This window comes from Pseudophryne corroboree, chromosome 1 (genome assembly GCF_028390025.1).
Source record: "Pseudophryne corroboree isolate aPseCor3 chromosome 1, aPseCor3.hap2, whole genome shotgun sequence".
Classification (NCBI taxonomy): Eukaryota; Metazoa; Chordata; class Amphibia; order Anura; family Myobatrachidae; genus Pseudophryne; species Pseudophryne corroboree.
This window is the reverse complement of record NC_086444.1, coordinates 116,754,183-116,773,515: the sequence shown is the minus strand read 5'-3', so window position 1 is coordinate 116,773,515 and position 19,333 is coordinate 116,754,183. Positions and strand designations below refer to the sequence as shown.

Below are 19,333 nucleotides of genomic sequence, written 5' to 3'. Positions count from 1 at the left end.
AGTTTTTTTCTATCCCCTGCCGAGAGTTCGCTTGTCATGGATCCGGTCAACCTCCTTCACTTGACGGGGGTGTGCCCGAGCAGGGGCCCTCCTGAGCCCTAGTCCAACTCATACTTACCTGGCAGGGGAGATACCATGATCACGAAGGTGGTTCTCCCAGGGCGAGGCTCATCCATTGCACTCCGGGTGTGCTGACCCCTGCGATTTCCCCAAATGCGGGAAACTCGACTGCATAATTTGTGGTAGTGGGGGACTGCGTTCGCGCTTTCCCCTGATCATCTCTGGTAAAAGTCAGATCTTTTTGTGTGCTGCTGGTGACGTCTCCTCCTTTGCTGTTCAGCACTCTGTTCTGATCTCTTCTCCTGTGTGCTGGCTGCATGCTTCCTTGCTTTTTCGGGCCTTGTACTGTGCTTTGCATATGCAACCAATAGAGGGCGCTGCAGGACCCACACGGTTTCACTTGCTTTGTAAAGTAGGCCCCCACATTGTGTCAGATTTCAGGGGGAGAGAGGGAAAAAAACTTTGCTCCCTCATTTCATGCAGTAGCTTGTCTACTTTGTAAAACGGTAGGCCTCGCTGGGCTGCCGTAGTCTTCCTACACATAGTAAGCGTTTCAATTGAGTTGACAAAAACTAGAAGAAAGAGAGCATTTTTGGTTTGCGTGCAGATTTTGGGCAGGTGGATTGGTGGCAAAACACAAAGTATTTGTCTATGGTGCTTATAAGACGGGGGACAAAAAAAAAATCACATTTACTTTTGGTTCACTTTCTTGAGAAATACGCTTTTTGGGCCATTTGGGCGAAACAACTTTTGACGTGTTCAAATCAGTAAAAAGACTAATGGCTTTTTTGAGACTACAAAGTCTTTTGAAAGAAAAAAAAAAACAAGGTATGATTTGTGCGAGTGCGGCAGGGGGATAAGAGAGAAAAAAAGACATTTAAAAAAATAAATAAATCTGTGACGACGACGTTCGGACGAGCGCTAACGTCTGAAAATGGTCTCGGTGCAAGGATGAGAAAGCCCTCAGCAGCTAGGGGGTTAAATCTCAAGCTGCCTTTTAGATTTTATTTTCCAATTTAAGAACCCATTGAGACATAGGACGGTGCACTGCCTGTCGGTTTTCATGTAGAGATGAGGGTTGCAGCTACTGTAACTGTGCCAGACTGCTTTTATGACATCACGGTATGCAAATCAACCTGCTGCAGTGTGCCCTGGGAAGGATTTGCACTAGTTGTGCGCATAGTTTGGGGGTGCTTCCGGAACAGTCACCCTTCCTCCTTCCCATGACAACGTGAAGAGATGCAGCCTCCCTGCAGTTTTTTTCTATCCCCTGCCGAGAGTTCGCTCGTCATGGATCCGGTCAACCTCCTTCACTTGACGGGGGTGTGCCCGAGCAGGGGCCCTCCTGAGCCCTAGTCCAACTCATACTTACCTGGCAGGGGAGATACCATGATCACGAAGGTGGTTCTCCCAGGGCGAGGCTCATCCATTGCACTCCGGCTGTGCTGACCCCTGCGATTTCCCCAAATGCGGGAAACTCGACTGCATAATTTGTGGTAGTGGGGGACTGCGTTCGCGCTTTCCCCTGATCATCTCTGGTAAAAGTCAGATCTTTTTGTGTGCTGCTGGTGACGTCTCCTCCTTTGCTGTTCAGCACTCTGTTCTGATCTCTTCTGTGTGCTGGCTGCATGCTTCCTTGCTTTTTCGGGCCTTGTACTGTGCTTTGCATATGCAACCAATAGAGGGCGCTGCAGGGCCCACACGGTTTCACTTGCTTTGTAAAGTAGGCCCCCACATTGTGTCAGATTTCAGGGGGAGAGAGGGAAAAAAACTTTGCTCCCTCATTTCATGCAGTAGCTTGTCTACTTTGTAAAACGGTAGGCCTCGCTGGGCTGCCGTAGTCTTCCTACACATAGTAAGCGTTTCAATTGAGGCGGCGAAAACTAGAAGAAAGAGAGCATTTTTGGTTTGCGTGCAGATTTTGGGCAGGTGGATTGGTGGCAAAACACAAAGTATTTGTCTATGGTGCTTATAAGACGGGGACAAAAAAAAATCACATTTACTTTTGGTTCACTTTCTTGAGAAATACGCTTTTTGGGCCATTTGGGCGAAACAACTTTTGACGTGTTCAAATCAGTAAAAAGACTAATGGCTTTTTTGAGACTACAAAGTCTTTTGAAAGAAAAAAAAAAACAAGGTATGATTTGTGCGAGTGCGGCAGGGGGATAAGAGAGAAAAAAAGACATTTAAAAAAATAAATAAATCTGTGACGACGACGTTCGGACGAGCGCTAACGTCTGAAAATGGTCTCGGTGCAAGGATGAGAAAGCCCTCAGCAGCTAGGGGGTTAAATCTCAAGCTGCCTTTTAGATTTTATTTTCCAATTTAAGAACCCATTGAGACATAGGACGGTGCACTGCCTGTCGGTTTTCATGTAGAGATGAGGGTTGCAGCTACTGTAACTGTGCCAGACTGCTTTTATGACATCACGGTATGCAAATCAACCTGCTGCAGTGTGCCCTGGGAAGGATTTGCACTAGTTGTGCGCATAGTTTGGGGGGTGCTTCCGGAACAGTCACCCTTCCTCCTTCCCATGTCAACGTGAAGAGATGCAGCCTCCCTGCAGTTTTTTTCTATCCCCTGCCGAGAGTTCGCTTGTCATGGATCCGGTCAACCTCCTTCACTTGACGGGGGTGTGCCCGAGCAGGGGCCCTCCTGAGCCCTAGTCCAACTCATACTTACCTGGCAGGGGAGATACCATGATCACGAAGGTGGTTCTCCCAGGGCGAGGCTCATCCATTGCACTCCGGCTGTGCTGACCCCTGCGATTTCCCCAAATGCGGGAAACTCGACTGCATAATTTGTGGTAGTGGGGGACTGCGTTCGCGCTTTCCCCTGATCATCTCTGGTAAAAGTCAGATCTTTTTGTGTGCTGCTGGTGACGTCTCCTCCTTTGCTGTTCAGCACTCTGTTCTGATCTCTTCTCCTGTGTGCTGGCTGCATGCTTCCTTGCTTTTTCGGGCCTTGTACTGTGCTTTGCATATGCAACCAATAGAGGGCGCTGCAGGACCCACACGGTTTCACTTGCTTTGTAAAGTAGGCCCCCACATTGTGTCAGATTTCAGGGGGAGAGAGGGAAAAAAACTTTGCTCCCTCATTTCATGCAGTAGCTTGTCTACTTTGTAAAACGGTAGGCCTCGCTGGGCTGCCGTAGTCTTCCTACACATAGTAAGCGTTTCAATTGAGTTGACAAAAACTAGAAGAAAGAGAGCATTTTTGGTTTGCGTGCAGATTTTGGGCAGGTGGATTGGTGGCAAAACACAAAGTATTTGTCTATGGTGCTTATAAGACGGGGGACAAAAAAAAAATCACATTTACTTTTGGTTCACTTTCTTGAGAAATACGCTTTTTGGGCCATTTGGGCGAAACAACTTTTGACGTGTTCAAATCAGTAAAAAGACTAATGGCTTTTTTGAGACTACAAAGTCTTTTGAAAGAAAAAAAAAAACAAGGTATGATTTGTGCGAGTGCGGCAGGGGGATAAGAGAGAAAAAAAGACATTTAAAAAAATAAATAAATCTGTGACGACGACGTTCGGACGAGCGCTAACGTCTGAAAATGGTCTCGGTGCAAGGATGAGAAAGCCCTCAGCAGCTAGGGGGTTAAATCTCAAGCTGCCTTTTAGATTTTATTTTCCAATTTAAGAAACCATTGAGACATAGGACGGTGCACTGCCTGTCGGTTTTCATGTAGAGATGAGGGTTGCAGCTACTGTAACTGTGCCTGACTGCTTTTATGACATGACGGTATGCAAATTCATCTGCTGCAGTGTGCCCTGGGAAGGATTTGCACTAGTTGTGCGCATAGTTTGGGGGTGCTTCCGGAACAGTCACCCTTCCTCCTTCCCATGTCAACGTGAAGAGATGCAGCCTCCCTGCAGTTTTTTTCTATCCCCTGCCGAGAGTTCGCTTGTCATGGATCCGGTCAACCTCCTTCACTTGACGGGGGTGTGCCCGAGCAGGGGCCCTCCTGAGCCCTAGTCCAACTCATACTTACCTGGCAGGGGAGATACCATGATCACGAAGGTGGTTCTCCCAGGGCGAGGCTCATCCATTGCACTCCGGGTGTGCTGACCCCTGCGATTTCCCCAAATGCGGGAAACTCGACTGCATAATTTGTGGTAGTGGGGGACTGCGTTCGCGCTTTCCCCTGATCATCTCTGGTAAAAGTCAGATCTTTTTGTGTGTTGCTGGTGACGTCTCCTCCTTTGCTGTTCAGCACTCTGTTCTGATCTCTTCTCCTGTGTGCTGGCTGCATGCTTCCTTGCTTTTTCGGGCCTTGTACTGTGCTTTGCATATGCAACCAATAGAGGGCGCTGCAGGACCCACACGGTTTCACTTGCTTTGTAAAGTAGGCCCCCACATTGTGTCAGATTTCAGGGGGAGAGAGGGAAAAAAACTTTGCTCCCTCATTTCATGCAGTAGCTTGTCTACTTTGTAAAACGGTAGGCCTCGCTGGGCTGCCGTAGTCTTCCTACACATAGTAAGCGTTTCAATTGAGTTGACAAAAACTAGAAGAAAGAGAGCATTTTTGGTTTGCGTGCAGATTTTGGGCAGGTGGATTGGTGGCAAAACACAAAGTATTTGTCTATGGTGCTTATAAGACGGGGGACAAAAAAAAAATCACATTTACTTTTGGTTCACTTTCTTGAGAAATACGCTTTTTGGGCCATTTGGGCGAAACAACTTTTGACGTGTTCAAATCAGTAAAAAGACTAATGGCTTTTTTGAGACTACAAAGTCTTTTGAAAGAAAAAAAAAAACAAGGTATGATTTGTGCGAGTGCGGCAGGGGGATAAGAGAGAAAAAAAGACATTTAAAAAAATAAATAAATCTGTGACGACGACGTTCGGACGAGCGCTAACGTCTGAAAATGGTCTCGGTGCAAGGATGAGAAAGCCCTCAGCAGCTAGGGGGTTAAATCTCAAGCTGCCTTTTAGATTTTATTTTCCAATTTAAGAAACCATTGAGACATAGGACGGTGCACTGCCTGTCGGTTTTCATGTAGAGATGAGGGTTGCAGCTACTGTAACTGTGCCCGACTGCTTTTATGACATGACGGTATGCAAATTCATCTGCTGCAGTGTGCCCTGGGAAGGATTTGCACTAGTTGTGCGCATAGTTTGGGGGTGCTTCCGGAACAGTCACCCTTCCTCCTTCCCATGTCAACGTGAAGAGATGCAGCCTCCCTGCAGTTTTTTTCTATCCCCTGCCGAGAGTTCGCTTGTCATGGATCCGGTCAACCTCCTTCACTTGACGGGGGTGTGCCCGAGCAGGGGCCCTCCTGAGCCCTAGTCCAACTCATACTTACCTGGCAGGGGAGATACCATGATCACGAAGGTGGTTCTCCCAGGGCGAGGCTCATCCATTGCACTCCGGGTGTGCTGACCCCTGCGATTTCCCCAAATGCGGGAAACTCGACTGCATAATTTGTGGTAGTGGGGGACTGCGTTCGCGCTTTCCCCTGATCATCTCTGGTAAAAGTCAGATCTTTTTGTGTGCTGCTGGTGACGTCTCCTCCTTTGCTGTTCAGCACTCTGTTCTGATCTCTTCTCCTGTGTGCTGGCTGCATGCTTCCTTGCTTTTTCGGGCCTTGTACTGTGCTTTGCATATGCAACCAATAGAGGGTGCTGCAGGACCCACACGGTTTCACTTGCTTTGTAAAGTAGGCCCCCACATTGTGTCAGATTTCAGGGGGAGAGAGGGAAAAAAACTTTGCTCCCTCATTTCATGCAGTAGCTTGTCTACTTTGTAAAATGGTAGGCCTCGCTGGGCTGCCGTAGTCTTCCTACACATAGTAAGCGTTTCAATTGAGTTGACAAAAACTAGAAGAAAGAGAGCATTTTTGGTTTGCGTGCAGATTTTGGGCAGGTGGATTGGTGGCAAAACACAAAGTATTTGTCTATGGTGCTTATAAGACGGGGGACAAAAAAAAAATCACATTTACTTTTGGTTCACTTTCTTGAGAAATACGCTTTTTGGGCCATTTGGGCGAAACAACTTTTGACGTGTTCAAATCAGTAAAAAGACTAATGGCTTTTTTGAGACTACAAAGTCTTTTGAAAGAAAAAAAAAAACAAGGTATGATTTGTGCGAGTGCGGCAGGGGGATAAGAGAGAAAAAAAGACATTTAAAAAAATAAATAAATCTGTGACGACGACGTTCGGACGAGCGCTAACGTCTGAAAATGGTCTCGGTGCAAGGATGAGAAAGCCCTCAGCAGCTAGGGGGTTAAATCTCAAGCTGCCTTTTAGATTTTATTTTCCAATTTAAGAACCCATTGAGACATAGGACGGTGCACTGCCTGTCGGTTTTCATGTAGAGATGAGGGTTGCAGCTACTGTAACTGTGCCAGACTGCTTTTATGACATCACGGTATGCAAATCAACCTGCTGCAGTGTGCCCTGGGAAGGATTTGCACTAGTTGTGCGCATAGTTTGGGGGTGCTTCCGGAACAGTCACCCTTCCTCCTTCCCATGTCAACGTGAAGAGATGCAGCCTCCCTGCAGTTTTTTTCTATCCCCTGCCGAGAGTTCGCTTGTCATGGATCCGGTCAACCTCCTTCACTTGACGGGGGTGTGCCCGAGCAGGGGCCCTCCTGAGCCCTAGTCCAACTCATACTTACCTGGCAGGGGAGATACCATGATCACGAAGGTGGTTCTCCCAGGGCGAGGCTCATCCATTGCACTCCGGGTGTGCTGACCCCTGCGATTTCCCCAAATGCGGGAAACTCGACTGCATAATTTGTGGTAGTGGGGGACTGCGTTCGCGCTTTCCCCTGATCATCTCTGGTAAAAGTCAGATCTTTTTGTGTGCTGCTGGTGACGTCTCCTCCTTTGCTGTTCAGCACTCTGTTCTGATCTCTTCTCCTGTGTGCTGGCTGCATGCTTCCTTGCTTTTTCGGGCCTTGTACTGTGCTTTGCATATGCAACCAATAGAGGGCGCTGCAGGACCCACACGGTTTCACTTGCTTTGTAAAGTAGGCCCCCACATTGTGTCAGATTTCAGGGGGAGAGAGGGAAAAAAACTTTGCTCCCTCATTTCATGCAGTAGCTTGTCTACTTTGTAAAACGGTAGGCCTCGCTGGGCTGCCGTAGTCTTCCTACACATAGTAAGCGTTTCAATTGAGTTGACAAAAACTAGAAGAAAGAGAGCATTTTTGGTTTGCGTGCAGATTTTGGGCAGGTGGATTGGTGGCAAAACACAAAGTATTTGTCTATGGTGCTTATAAGACGGGGGACAAAAAAAAAATCACATTTACTTTTGGTTCACTTTCTTGAGAAATACGCTTTTTGGGCCATTTGGGCGAAACAACTTTTGACGTGTTCAAATCAGTAAAAAGACTAATGGCTTTTTTGAGACTACAAAGTCTTTTGAAAGAAAAAAAAAAACAAGGTATGATTTGTGCGAGTGCGGCAGGGGGATAAGAGAGAAAAAAAGACATTTAAAAAAATAAATAAATCTGTGACGACGACGTTCGGACGAGCGCTAACGTCTGAAAATGGTCTCGGTGCAAGGATGAGAAAGCCCTCAGCAGCTAGGGGGTTAAATCTCAAGCTGCCTTTTAGATTTTATTTTCCAATTTAAGAACCCATTGAGACATAGGACGGTGCACTGCCTGTCGGTTTTCATGTAGAGATGAGGGTTGCAGCTACTGTAACTGTGCCAGACTGCTTTTATGACATCACGGTATGCAAATCAACCTGCTGCAGTGTGCCCTGGGAAGGATTTGCACTAGTTGTGCGCATAGTTTGGGGGTGCTTCCGGAACAGTCACCCTTCCTCCTTCCCATGACAACGTGAAGAGATGCAGCCTCCCTGCAGTTTTTTTCTATCCCCTGCCGAGAGTTCGCTCGTCATGGATCCGGTCAACCTCCTTCACTTGACGGGGGTGTGCCCGAGCAGGGGCCCTCCTGAGCCCTAGTCCAACTCATACTTACCTGGCAGGGGAGATACCATGATCACGAAGGTGGTTCTCCCAGGGCGAGGCTCATCCATTGCACTCCGGCTGTGCTGACCCCTGCGATTTCCCCAAATGCGGGAAACTCGACTGCATAATTTGTGGTAGTGGGGGACTGCGTTCGCGCTTTCCCCTGATCATCTCTGGTAAAAGTCAGATCTTTTTGTGTGCTGCTGGTGACGTCTCCTCCTTTGCTGTTCAGCACTCTGTTCTGATCTCTTCTGTGTGCTGGCTGCATGCTTCCTTGCTTTTTCGGGCCTTGTACTGTGCTTTGCATATGCAACCAATAGAGGGCGCTGCAGGACCCACACGGTTTCACTTGCTTTGTAAAGTAGGCCCCCACATTGTGTCAGATTTCAGGGGGAGAGAGGGAAAAAAACTTTGCTCCCTCATTTCATGCAGTAGCTTGTCTACTTTGTAAAACGGTAGGCCTCGCTGGGCTGCCGTAGTCTTCCTACACATAGTAAGCGTTTCAATTGAGGCGGCGAAAACTAGAAGAAAGAGAGCATTTTTGGTTTGCGTGCAGATTTTGGGCAGGTGGATTGGTGGCAAAACACAAAGTATTTGTCTATGGTGCTTATAAGACGGGGGACAAAAAAAAAATCACATTTACTTTTGGTTCACTTTCTTGAGAAATACGCTTTTTGGGCCATTTGGGCGAAACAACTTTTGACGTGTTCAAATCAGTAAAAAGACTAATGGCTTTTTTGAGACTACAAAGTCTTTTGAAAGAAAAAAAAAAACAAGGTATGATTTGTGCGAGTGCGGCAGGGGGATAAGAGAGAAAAAAAGACATTTAAAAAAATAAATAAATCTGTGACGACGACGTTCGGACGAGCGCTAACGTCTGAAAATGGTCTCGGTGCAAGGATGAGAAAGCCCTCAGCAGCTAGGGGGTTAAATCTCAAGCTGCCTTTTAGATTTTATTTTCCAATTTAAGAAACCATTGAGACATAGGACGGTGCACTGCCTGTCGGTTTTCATGTAGAGATGAGGGTTGCAGCTACTGTAACTGTGCCTGACTGCTTTTATGACATGACGGTATGCAAATTCATCTGCTGCAGTGTGCCCTGGGAAGGATTTGCACTAGTTGTGCGCATAGTTTGGGGGTGCTTCCGGAACAGTCACCCTTCCTCCTTCCCATGTCAACGTGAAGAGATGCAGCCTCCCTGCAGTTTTTTTCTATCCCCTGCCGAGAGTTCGCTTGTCATGGATCCGGTCAACCTCCTTCACTTGACGGGGGTGTGCCCGAGCAGGGGCCCTCCTGAGCCCTAGTCCAACTCATACTTACCTGGCAGGGGAGATACCATGATCACGAAGGTGGTTCTCCCAGGGCGAGGCTCATCCATTGCACTCCGGGTGTGCTGACCCCTGCGATTTCCCCAAATGCGGGAAACTCGACTGCATAATTTGTGGTAGTGGGGGACTGCGTTCGCGCTTTCCCCTGATCATCTCTGGTAAAAGTCAGATCTTTTTGTGTGCTGCTGGTGACGTCTCCTCCTTTGCTGTTCAGCACTCTGTTCTGATCTCTTCTCCTGTGTGCTGGCTGCATGCTTCCTTGCTTTTTCGGGCCTTGTACTGTGCTTTGCATATGCAACCAATAGAGGGTGCTGCAGGACCCACACGGTTTCACTTGCTTTGTAAAGTAGGCCCCCACATTGTGTCAGATTTCAGGGGGAGAGAGGGAAAAAAACTTTGCTCCCTCATTTCATGCAGTAGCTTGTCTACTTTGTAAAATGGTAGGCCTCGCTGGGCTGCCGTAGTCTTCCTACACATAGTAAGCGTTTCAATTGAGTTGACAAAAACTAGAAGAAAGAGAGCATTTTTGGTTTGCGTGCAGATTTTGGGCAGGTGGATTGGTGGCAAAACACAAAGTATTTGTCTATGGTGCTTATAAGACGGGGGACAAAAAAAAAATCACATTTACTTTTGGTTCACTTTCTTGAGAAATACGCTTTTTGGGCCATTTGGGCGAAACAACTTTTGACGTGTTCAAATCAGTAAAAAGACTAATGGCTTTTTTGAGACTACAAAGTCTTTTGAAAGAAAAAAAAAAACAAGGTATGATTTGTGCGAGTGCGGCAGGGGGATAAGAGAGAAAAAAAGACATTTAAAAAAATAAATAAATCTGTGACGACGACGTTCGGACGAGCGCTAACGTCTGAAAATGGTCTCGGTGCAAGGATGAGAAAGCCCTCAGCAGCTAGGGGGTTAAATCTCAAGCTGCCTTTTAGATTTTATTTTCCAATTTAAGAACCCATTGAGACATAGGACGGTGCACTGCCTGTCGGTTTTCATGTAGAGATGAGGGTTGCAGCTACTGTAACTGTGCCAGACTGCTTTTATGACATCACGGTATGCAAATCAACCTGCTGCAGTGTGCCCTGGGAAGGATTTGCACTAGTTGTGCGCATAGTTTGGGGGTGCTTCCGGAACAGTCACCCTTCCTCCTTCCCATGTCAACGTGAAGAGATGCAGCCTCCCTGCAGTTTTTTTCTATCCCCTGCCGAGAGTTCGCTTGTCATGGATCCGGTCAACCTCCTTCACTTGACGGGGGTGTGCCCGAGCAGGGGCCCTCCTGAGCCCTAGTCCAACTCATACTTACCTGGCAGGGGAGATACCATGATCACGAAGGTGGTTCTCCCAGGGCGAGGCTCATCCATTGCACTCCGGGTGTGCTGACCCCTGCGATTTCCCCAAATGCGGGAAACTCGACTGCATAATTTGTGGTAGTGGGGGACTGCGTTCGCGCTTTCCCCTGATCATCTCTGGTAAAAGTCAGATCTTTTTGTGTGCTGCTGGTGACGTCTCCTCCTTTGCTGTTCAGCACTCTGTTCTGATCTCTTCTCCTGTGTGCTGGCTGCATGCTTCCTTGCTTTTTCGGGCCTTGTACTGTGCTTTGCATATGCAACCAATAGAGGGCGCTGCAGGACCCACACGGTTTCACTTGCTTTGTAAAGTAGGCCCCCACATTGTGTCAGATTTCAGGGGGAGAGAGGGAAAAAAACTTTGCTCCCTCATTTCATGCAGTAGCTTGTCTACTTTGTAAAACGGTAGGCCTCGCTGGGCTGCCGTAGTCTTCCTACACATAGTAAGCGTTTCAATTGAGTTGACAAAAACTAGAAGAAAGAGAGCATTTTTGGTTTGCGTGCAGATTTTGGGCAGGTGGATTGGTGGCAAAACACAAAGTATTTGTCTATGGTGCTTATAAGACGGGGGACAAAAAAAAAATCACATTTACTTTTGGTTCACTTTCTTGAGAAATACGCTTTTTGGGCCATTTGGGCGAAACAACTTTTGACGTGTTCAAATCAGTAAAAAGACTAATGGCTTTTTTGAGACTACAAAGTCTTTTGAAAGAAAAAAAAAAACAAGGTATGATTTGTGCGAGTGCGGCAGGGGGATAAGAGAGAAAAAAAGACATTTAAAAAAATAAATAAATCTGTGACGACGACGTTCGGACGAGCGCTAACGTCTGAAAATGGTCTCGGTGCAAGGATGAGAAAGCCCTCAGCAGCTAGGGGGTTAAATCTCAAGCTGCCTTTTAGATTTTATTTTCCAATTTAAGAACCCATTGAGACATAGGACGGTGCACTGCCTGTCGGTTTTCATGTAGAGATGAGGGTTGCAGCTACTGTAACTGTGCCAGACTGCTTTTATGACATCACGGTATGCAAATCAACCTGCTGCAGTGTGCCCTGGGAAGGATTTGCACTAGTTGTGCGCATAGTTTGGGGGTGCTTCCGGAACAGTCACCCTTCCTCCTTCCCATGACAACGTGAAGAGATGCAGCCTCCCTGCAGTTTTTTTCTATCCCCTGCCGAGAGTTCGCTCGTCATGGATCCGGTCAACCTCCTTCACTTGACGGGGGTGTGCCCGAGCAGGGGCCCTCCTGAGCCCTAGTCCAACTCATACTTACCTGGCAGGGGAGATACCATGATCACGAAGGTGGTTCTCCCAGGGCGAGGCTCATCCATTGCACTCCGGCTGTGCTGACCCCTGCGATTTCCCCAAATGCGGGAAACTCGACTGCATAATTTGTGGTAGTGGGGGACTGCGTTCGCGCTTTCCCCTGATCATCTCTGGTAAAAGTCAGATCTTTTTGTGTGCTGCTGGTGACGTCTCCTCCTTTGCTGTTCAGCACTCTGTTCTGATCTCTTCTGTGTGCTGGCTGCATGCTTCCTTGCTTTTTCGGGCCTTGTACTGTGCTTTGCATATGCAACCAATAGAGGGCGCTGCAGGACCCACACGGTTTCACTTGCTTTGTAAAGTAGGCCCCCACATTGTGTCAGATTTCAGGGGGAGAGAGGGAAAAAAACTTTGCTCCCTCATTTCATGCAGTAGCTTGTCTACTTTGTAAAACGGTAGGCCTCGCTGGGCTGCCGTAGTCTTCCTACACATAGTAAGCGTTTCAATTGAGGCGGCGAAAACTAGAAGAAAGAGAGCATTTTTGGTTTGCGTGCAGATTTTGGGCAGGTGGATTGGTGGCAAAACACAAAGTATTTGTCTATGGTGCTTATAAGACGGGGGACAAAAAAAAAATCACATTTACTTTTGGTTCACTTTCTTGAGAAATACGCTTTTTGGGCCATTTGGGCGAAACAACTTTTGACGTGTTCAAATCAGTAAAAAGACTAATGGCTTTTTTGAGACTACAAAGTCTTTTGAAAGAAAAAAAAAAACAAGGTATGATTTGTGCGAGTGCGGCAGGGGGATAAGAGAGAAAAAAAGACATTTAAAAAAATAAATAAATCTGTGACGACGACGTTCGGACGAGCGCTAACGTCTGAAAATGGTCTCGGTGCAAGGATGAGAAAGCCCTCAGCAGCTAGGGGGTTAAATCTCAAGCTGCCTTTTAGATTTTATTTTCCAATTTAAGAAACCATTGAGACATAGGACGGTGCACTGCCTGTCGGTTTTCATGTAGAGATGAGGGTTGCAGCTACTGTAACTGTGCCTGACTGCTTTTATGACATGACGGTATGCAAATTCATCTGCTGCAGTGTGCCCTGGGAAGGATTTGCACTAGTTGTGCGCATAGTTTGGGGGTGCTTCCGGAACAGTCACCCTTCCTCCTTCCCATGTCAACGTGAAGAGATGCAGCCTCCCTGCAGTTTTTTTCTATCCCCTGCCGAGAGTTCGCTTGTCATGGATCCGGTCAACCTCCTTCACTTGACGGGGGTGTGCCCGAGCAGGGGCCCTCCTGAGCCCTAGTCCAACTCATACTTACCTGGCAGGGGAGATACCATGATCACGAAGGTGGTTCTCCCAGGGCGAGGCTCATCCATTGCACTCCGGGTGTGCTGACCCCTGCGATTTCCCCAAATGCGGGAAACTCGACTGCATAATTTGTGGTAGTGGGGGACTGCGTTCGCGCTTTCCCCTGATCATCTCTGGTAAAAGTCAGATCTTTTTGTGTGCTGCTGGTGACGTCTCCTCCTTTGCTGTTCAGCACTCTGTTCTGATCTCTTCTCCTGTGTGCTGGCTGCATGCTTCCTTGCTTTTTCGGGCCTTGTACTGTGCTTTGCATATGCAACCAATAGAGGGTGCTGCAGGACCCACACGGTTTCACTTGCTTTGTAAAGTAGGCCCCCACATTGTGTCAGATTTCAGGGGGAGAGAGGGAAAAAAACTTTGCTCCCTCATTTCATGCAGTAGCTTGTCTACTTTGTAAAATGGTAGGCCTCGCTGGGCTGCCGTAGTCTTCCTACACATAGTAAGCGTTTCAATTGAGTTGACAAAAACTAGAAGAAAGAGAGCATTTTTGGTTTGCGTGCAGATTTTGGGCAGGTGGATTGGTGGCAAAACACAAAGTATTTGTCTATGGTGCTTATAAGACGGGGGACAAAAAAAAAATCACATTTACTTTTGGTTCACTTTCTTGAGAAATACGCTTTTTGGGCCATTTGGGCGAAACAACTTTTGACGTGTTCAAATCAGTAAAAAGACTAATGGCTTTTTTGAGACTACAAAGTCTTTTGAAAGAAAAAAAAAAACAAGGTATGATTTGTGCGAGTGCGGCAGGGGGATAAGAGAGAAAAAAAGACATTTAAAAAAATAAATAAATCTGTGACGACGACGTTCGGACGAGCGCTAACGTCTGAAAATGGTCTCGGTGCAAGGATGAGAAAGCCCTCAGCAGCTAGGGGGTTAAATCTCAAGCTGCCTTTTAGATTTTATTTTCCAATTTAAGAACCCATTGAGACATAGGACGGTGCACTGCCTGTCGGTTTTCATGTAGAGATGAGGGTTGCAGCTACTGTAACTGTGCCAGACTGCTTTTATGACATCACGGTATGCAAATCAACCTGCTGCAGTGTGCCCTGGGAAGGATTTGCACTAGTTGTGCGCATAGTTTGGGGGTGCTTCCGGAACAGTCACCCTTCCTCCTTCCCATGTCAACGTGAAGAGATGCAGCCTCCCTGCAGTTTTTTTCTATCCCCTGCCGAGAGTTCGCTTGTCATGGATCCGGTCAACCTCCTTCACTTGACGGGGGTGTGCCCGAGCAGGGGCCCTCCTGAGCCCTAGTCCAACTCATACTTACCTGGCAGGGGAGATACCATGATCACGAAGGTGGTTCTCCCAGGGCGAGGCTCATCCATTGCACTCCGGGTGTGCTGACCCCTGCGATTTCCCCAAATGCGGGAAACTCGACTGCATAATTTGTGGTAGTGGGGGACTGCGTTCGCGCTTTCCCCTGATCATCTCTGGTAAAAGTCAGATCTTTTTGTGTGCTGCTGGTGACGTCTCCTCCTTTGCTGTTCAGCACTCTGTTCTGATCTCTTCTCCTGTGTGCTGGCTGCATGCTTCCTTGCTTTTTCGGGCCTTGTACTGTGCTTTGCATATGCAACCAATAGAGGGCGCTGCAGGACCCACACGGTTTCACTTGCTTTGTAAAGTAGGCCCCCACATTGTGTCAGATTTCAGGGGGAGAGAGGGAAAAAAACTTTGCTCCCTCATTTCATGCAGTAGCTTGTCTACTTTGTAAAACGGTAGGCCTCGCTGGGCTGCCGTAGTCTTCCTACACATAGTAAGCGTTTCAATTGAGTTGACAAAAACTAGAAGAAAGAGAGCATTTTTGGTTTGCGTGCAGATTTTGGGCAGGTGGATTGGTGGCAAAACACAAAGTATTTGTCTATGGTGCTTATAAGACGGGGGACAAAAAAAAAATCACATTTACTTTTGGTTCACTTTCTTGAGAAATACGCTTTTTGGGCCATTTGGGCGAAACAACTTTTGACGTGTTCAAATCAGTAAAAAGACTAATGGCTTTTTTGAGACTACAAAGTCTTTTGAAAGAAAAAAAAAAACAAGGTATGATTTGTGCGAGTGCGGCAGGGGGATAAGAGAGAAAAAAAGACATTTAAAAAAATAAATAAATCTGTGACGACGACGTTCGGACGAGCGCTAACGTCTGAAAATGGTCTCGGTGCAAGGATGAGAAAGCCCTCAGCAGCTAGGGGGTTAAATCTCAAGCTGCCTTTTAGATTTTATTTTCCAATTTAAGAACCCATTGAGACATAGGACGGTGCACTGCCTGTCGGTTTTCATGTAGAGATGAGGGTTGCAGCTACTGTAACTGTGCCAGACTGCTTTTATGACATCACGGTATGCAAATCAACCTGCTGCAGTGTGCCCTGGGAAGGATTTGCACTAGTTGTGCGCATAGTTTGGGGGTGCTTCCGGAACAGTCACCCTTCCTCCTTCCCATGACAACGTGAAGAGATGCAGCCTCCCTGCAGTTTTTTTCTATCCCCTGCCGAGAGTTCGCTCGTCATGGATCCGGTCAACCTCCTTCACTTGACGGGGGTGTGCCCGAGCAGGGGCCCTCCTGAGCCCTAGTCCAACTCATACTTACCTGGCAGGGGAGATACCATGATCACGAAGGTGGTTCTCCCAGGGCGAGGCTCATCCATTGCACTCCGGCTGTGCTGACCCCTGCGATTTCCCCAAATGCGGGAAACTCGACTGCATAATTTGTGGTAGTGGGGGACTGCGTTCGTGCTTTCCCCTGATCATCTCTGGTAAAAGTCAGATCTTTTTGTGTGCTGCTGGTGACGTCTCCTCCTTTGCTGTTCAGCACTCTGTTCTGATCTCTTCTGTGTGCTGGCTGCATGCTTCCTTGCTTTTTCGGGCCTTGTACTGTGCTTTGCATATGCAACCAATAGAGGGCGCTGCAGGACCCACACGGTTTCACTTGCTTTGTAAAGTAGGCCCCCACATTGTGTCAGATTTCAGGGGGAGAGAGGGAAAAAAACTTTGCTCCCTCATTTCATGCAGTAGCTTGTCTACTTTGTAAAACGGTAGGCCTCGCTGGGCTGCCGTAGTCTTCCTACACATAGTAAGCGTTTCAATTGAGGCGGCGAAAACTAGAAGAAAGAGAGCATTTTTGGTTTGCGTGCAGATTTTGGGCAGGTGGATTGGTGGCAAAACACAAAGTATTTGTCTATGGTGCTTATAAGACGGGGACAAAAAAAAATCACATTTACTTTTGGTTCACTTTCTTGAGAAATACGCTTTTTGGGCCATTTGGGCGAAACAACTTTTGACGTGTTCAAATCAGTAAAAAGACTAATGGCTTTTTTGAGACTACAAAGTCTTTTGAAAGAAAAAAAAAAACAAGGTATGATTTGTGCGAGTGCGGCAGGGGGATAAGAGAGAAAAAAAGACATTTAAAAAAATAAATAAATCTGTGACGACGACGTTCGGACGAGCGCTAACGTCTGAAAATGGTCTCGGTGCAAGGATGAGAAAGCCCTCAGCAGCTAGGGGGTTAAATCTCAAGCTGCCTTTTAGATTTTATTTTCCAATTTAAGAACCCATTGAGACATAGGACGGTGCACTGCCTGTCGGTTTTCATGTAGAGATGAGGGTTGCAGCTACTGTAACTGTGCCAGACTGCTTTTATGACATCACGGTATGCAAATCAACCTGCTGCAGTGTGCCCTGGGAAGGATTTGCACTAGTTGTGCGCATAGTTTGGGGGGTGCTTCCGGAACAGTCACCCTTCCTCCTTCCCATGTCAACGTGAAGAGATGCAGCCTCCCTGCAGTTTTTTTCTATCCCCTGCCGAGAGTTCGCTTGTCATGGATCCGGTCAACCTCCTTCACTTGACGGGGGTGTGCCCGAGCAGGGGCCCTCCTGAGCCCTAATCCAACTCATACTTACCTGGCAGGGGAGATACCATGATCACGAAGGTGGTTCTCCCAGGGCGAGGCTCATCCATTGCACTCCGGCTGTGCTGACCCCTGCGATTTCCCCAAATGCGGGAAACTCGACTGCATAATTTGTGGTAGTGGGGGACTGCGTTCGCGCTTTCCCCTGATCATCTCTGGTAAAAGTCAGATCTTTTTGTGTGCTGCTGGTGACGTCTCCTCCTTTGCTGTTCAGCACTCTGTTCTGATCTCTTCTCCTGTGTGCTGGCTGCATGCTTCCTTGCTTTTTCGGGCCTTGTACTGTGCTTTGCATATGCAACCAATAGAGGGCGCTGCAGGACCCACACGGTTTCACTTGCTTTGTAAAGTAGGCCCCCACATTGTGTCAGATTTCAGGGGGAGAGAGGGAAAAAAACTTTGCTCCCTCATTTCATGCAGTAGCTTGTCTACTTTGTAAAACGGTAGGCCTCGCTGGGCTGCCGTAGTCTTCCTACACATAGTAAGCGTTTCAATTGAGTTGACAAAAACTAGAAGAAAGAGAGCATTTTTGGTTTGCGTGCAGATTTTGGGCAGGTGGATTGGTGGCAAAACACAAAGTATTTGTCTATGGTGCTTATAAGACGGGGGACAAAAAAAAAATCACATTTACTTTTGGTTCACTTTCTTGAGAAATACGCTTTTTGGGCCATTTGGGCGAAACAACTTTTGACGTGTTCAAATCAGTAAAAAGACTAATGGCTTTTTTGAGACTACAAAGTCTTTTGAAAGAAAAAAAAAAACAAGGTATGATTTGTGCGAGTGCGGCAGGGGGATAAGAGAGAAAAAAAGACATTTAAAAAAATAAATAAATCTGTGACGACGACGTTCGGACGAGCGCTAACGTCTGAAAATGGTCTCGGTGCAAGGATGAGAAAGCCCTCAGCAGCTAGGGGGTTAAATCTCAAGCTGCCTTTTAGATTTTATTTTCCAATTTAAGAAACCATTGAGACATAGGACGGTGCACTGCCTGTCGGTTTTCATGTAGAGATGAGGGTTGCAGCTACTGTAACTGTGCCTGACTGCTTTTATGACATGACGGTATGCAAATTCATCTGCTGCAGTGTGCCCTGGGAAGGATTTGCACTAGTTGTGCGCATAGTTTGGGGGTGCTTCCGGAACAGTCACCCTTCCTCCTTCCCATGTCAACGTGAAGAGATGCAGCCTCCCTGCAGTTTTTTTCTATCCCCTGCCGAGAGTTCGCTTGTCATGGATCCGGTCAACCTCCTTCACTTGACGGGGGTGTGCCCGAGCAGGGGCCCTCCTGAGCCCTAGTCCAACTCATACTTACCTGGCAGGGGAGATACCATGATCACGAAGGTGGTTCTCCCAGGGCGAGGCTCATCCATTGCACTCCGGGTGTGCTGACCCCTGCGATTTCCCCAAATGCGGGAAACTCGACTGCATAATTTGTGGTAGTGGGGGACTGCGTTCGCGCTTTCCCCTGATCATCTCTGGTAAAAGTCAGATCTTTTTGTGTGCTGCTGGTGACGTCTCCTCCTTTGCTGTTCAGCACTCTGTTCTGATCTCTTCTCCTGTGTGCTGGCTGCATGCTTCCTTGCTTTTTCGGGCCTTGTACTGTGCTTTGCATATGCAACCAATAGAGGGCGCTGCAGGACCCACACGGTTTCACTTGCTTTGTAAAGTAGGCCCCCACATTGTGTCAGATTTCAGGGGGAGAGAGGGAAAAAAACTTTGCTCCCTCATTTCATGCAGTAGCTTGTCTACTTTGTAAAACGGTAGGCCTCGCTGGGCTGCCGTAGTCTTCCTACACATAGTAAGCGTTTCAATTGAGTTGACAAAAACTAGAAGAAAGAGAGCATTTTTGGTTTGCGTGCAGATTTTGGGCAGGTGGATTGGTGGCAAAACACAAAGTATTTGTCTATGGTGCTTATAAGACGGGGGACAAAAAAAAAATCACATTTACTTTTGGTTCACTTTCTTGAGAAATACGCTTTTTGGGCCATTTGGGCGAAACAACTTTTGACGTGTTCAAATCAGTAAAAAGACTAATGGCTTTTTTGAGACTACAAAGTCTTTTGAAAGAAAAAAAAAAACAAGGTATGATTTGTGCGAGTGCGGCAGGGGGATAAGAGAGAAAAAAAGACATTTAAAAAAATAAAT

General features: G+C 47.2%; 1 protein-coding gene and 15 non-coding genes across 17 annotated transcripts in view; all 16 read left to right on the top strand.

Moving 5' to 3' along the window:
- SLC38A9 (solute carrier family 38 member 9) overlaps positions 1-19,333 on the top strand; it is a 423,549-nt gene that overhangs the window by 207,196 nt on the left and 197,020 nt on the right. The window lies entirely within an intron of this gene.
- On the top strand, positions 111-274 carry LOC134956078 (U1 spliceosomal RNA). The gene has a single exon (XR_010185983.1). It is a non-coding gene; the product is annotated as a U1 spliceosomal RNA (small nuclear RNA).
- Positions 1,425-1,588, top strand: LOC134957963 (U1 spliceosomal RNA). Its single transcript, XR_010186816.1, has one exon. It is a non-coding gene; the product is annotated as a U1 spliceosomal RNA (small nuclear RNA).
- On the top strand, positions 2,735-2,898 carry LOC134957960 (U1 spliceosomal RNA). The gene has a single exon (XR_010186815.1). It is a non-coding gene; the product is annotated as a U1 spliceosomal RNA (small nuclear RNA).
- LOC134956067 (U1 spliceosomal RNA) lies at positions 4,049-4,212 on the top strand. The gene has a single exon (XR_010185982.1). It is a non-coding gene; the product is annotated as a U1 spliceosomal RNA (small nuclear RNA).
- Positions 5,363-5,526, top strand: LOC134956056 (U1 spliceosomal RNA). The gene has a single exon (XR_010185981.1). It is a non-coding gene; the product is annotated as a U1 spliceosomal RNA (small nuclear RNA).
- Positions 6,677-6,840, top strand: LOC134956045 (U1 spliceosomal RNA). The gene has a single exon (XR_010185980.1). It is a non-coding gene; the product is annotated as a U1 spliceosomal RNA (small nuclear RNA).
- On the top strand, positions 7,991-8,154 carry LOC134957957 (U1 spliceosomal RNA). Its single transcript, XR_010186814.1, has one exon. It is a non-coding gene; the product is annotated as a U1 spliceosomal RNA (small nuclear RNA).
- LOC134956034 (U1 spliceosomal RNA) lies at positions 9,302-9,465 on the top strand. Its single transcript, XR_010185979.1, has one exon. It is a non-coding gene; the product is annotated as a U1 spliceosomal RNA (small nuclear RNA).
- LOC134956023 (U1 spliceosomal RNA) lies at positions 10,616-10,779 on the top strand. The gene has a single exon (XR_010185978.1). It is a non-coding gene; the product is annotated as a U1 spliceosomal RNA (small nuclear RNA).
- Positions 11,930-12,093, top strand: LOC134957951 (U1 spliceosomal RNA). Its single transcript, XR_010186813.1, has one exon. It is a non-coding gene; the product is annotated as a U1 spliceosomal RNA (small nuclear RNA).
- On the top strand, positions 13,241-13,404 carry LOC134956012 (U1 spliceosomal RNA). Its single transcript, XR_010185976.1, has one exon. It is a non-coding gene; the product is annotated as a U1 spliceosomal RNA (small nuclear RNA).
- On the top strand, positions 14,555-14,718 carry LOC134956001 (U1 spliceosomal RNA). The gene has a single exon (XR_010185975.1). It is a non-coding gene; the product is annotated as a U1 spliceosomal RNA (small nuclear RNA).
- On the top strand, positions 15,869-16,032 carry LOC134958507 (U1 spliceosomal RNA). Its single transcript, XR_010187022.1, has one exon. It is a non-coding gene; the product is annotated as a U1 spliceosomal RNA (small nuclear RNA).
- On the top strand, positions 17,179-17,342 carry LOC134957946 (U1 spliceosomal RNA). Its single transcript, XR_010186810.1, has one exon. It is a non-coding gene; the product is annotated as a U1 spliceosomal RNA (small nuclear RNA).
- Positions 18,493-18,656, top strand: LOC134955990 (U1 spliceosomal RNA). Its single transcript, XR_010185974.1, has one exon. It is a non-coding gene; the product is annotated as a U1 spliceosomal RNA (small nuclear RNA).